The sequence below is a fragment of the Denticeps clupeoides genome, unplaced genomic scaffold, assembly GCF_900700375.1.
Source record: "Denticeps clupeoides unplaced genomic scaffold, fDenClu1.1, whole genome shotgun sequence".
In the NCBI taxonomy this organism is placed as follows: domain Eukaryota; kingdom Metazoa; phylum Chordata; class Actinopteri; order Clupeiformes; family Denticipitidae; genus Denticeps; species Denticeps clupeoides.
This window is the reverse complement of record NW_021629971.1, coordinates 168275-169937: the sequence shown is the minus strand read 5'-3', so window position 1 is coordinate 169937 and position 1663 is coordinate 168275. Positions and strand designations below refer to the sequence as shown.

Here is a 1663-nt window from a genome sequence, read left to right as displayed (position 1 = left end):
ATCAGCTATTTTTGTACATGCTGTATATTTTTTAAGCTGGAAGAATGAATCAAATATTGCTGCTACCACTAAGTATTAGTATTGTTTAGTTTAAGGTATTGCTGGGTTTTCTTAGCATTGCTTCAGACTCATCTCAGCAGGTTCCAAGAAGAACGGAACTTCCATTACCTGAGATGCGAAAATAGCCAGTCACCATACCAGCTGAATTCAGAAGAGAACCGCATTCTTTCCCCCACATACTCTTGCCACACGCAAATATATATATTTCATTAAGGTGTGTTTGGGTGTGTTTGTGGGGCCCTACCCAGAGGTCCTTGTGACTTTAGAATGATTGTGCTAGTGTGATCTAATGTGATCTATCATATGTGCTAGATGTGTTTACCATGAAACATCTCTGTGATGATGCAGAATCGAGATGCAGAATTATTTTTAGGTTGATGAGCTTTTTAGACTTGGCAGATGTGGCTGGAATTGAAGTCCCTGATGTCAAGTTAACCCGTCAGCTTACGCCAGAGGAGCTTGCAAGACTGCCCAATCATGATGTTTCTATGAGTGAAGCACAGGAAGTTTACAACTCAACAGTAGAACAACTGGAATACCTATTCCCAGACTAACATTCCTTTAGGCTGCCTGAAGTACAAATAGGATGTCAGGAATTAAGTAATGCATATTGTCTAATACAGTCAACTCTAATAGAGCACAAAATCACACACAGAATCTTTTGAAACTCAATTTATGAATGACTTAAGACTGAAAGTACATAACACCAATGAATACACTGAATCTAAAATAGCAGTAAAAGCATAAAAGAGTTGTAAATGCTAAATACAATGTAGAATTCTGATAAAGGTCTCAACCGAAATGTCATAAATCTCAACTGTGTGTCAAGAACAGTGAGGGGAAAAGCATTGTTACCAAATCAGGCCGTTCCTTTAACATCCTTAGGACCCCAGTGTCTTTCAACCCAGTTCTTATCTGTGCCACCTGCCTTTCACATCTTGTAGAAACAAGATGGCACCAGACATGGATAACATTTAGCTGCACATTCTGAGCAGCTGAATAAGCGCACATAATATATGTCAATTACATTCTACATGAGGAACCTTTTTTCAGCCAAACACCGTCTGTTGGACACTGTCATCATGGGAAGGTCCCAACTGATCGGCAAGTGGTTAACTTGGTCTCGTTCAGCAGTTAAGTCGTTGTTCTTTTCAAGCTGTGAAATCACAGTAAACATGCAAAACTGATCATGCCTAAAAGACATAAAAAAGACATAAAAACACTTAGATACATATGCATTTAAACACAGACAAGATATAAAAAATGATGATATAACTGTACAACTTGTGTTGAATTCTGTTGACTGAATATGAAATATCTATAAATATATTCTACATTTGCACTTACAAGTGTAACAATGTCCATAACATCAAGGTCATTGAGTGTTTAATACCATGGTAAAAACATTGGATCAATAAAACACACACTGACCAGGGAAATCAGAAGAAGCTACTCTGAGAAGTGGAATGAATAGTTTTTGGTCAACAACCCGGCGTCAGTGTGGAGAGACATTACCAACTACAGACAACAGACCCCTGGCATATGACCATAAATTCTAATAATTCATATTTATACATGTCACCCACCCCACCCCAGAGACAAC

General features: G+C 38.2%; 1 long non-coding RNA gene across 1 annotated transcript; it reads right to left on the bottom strand.

Annotated features, from left to right (window-relative positions):
• Window positions 1–452: 452 nt before the first annotated feature.
• On the bottom strand, window positions 453–1150 carry LOC114778576 (uncharacterized). The gene is made up of 3 exons (XR_003746402.1): window positions 1104–1150; window positions 916–997; window positions 453–546 (listed from the first exon to the last, which is right to left on the bottom strand). It is a non-coding gene; the product is annotated as an uncharacterized LOC114778576 (long non-coding RNA).
• Between the last annotated feature and the right edge of the window lie 513 nt (window positions 1151–1663).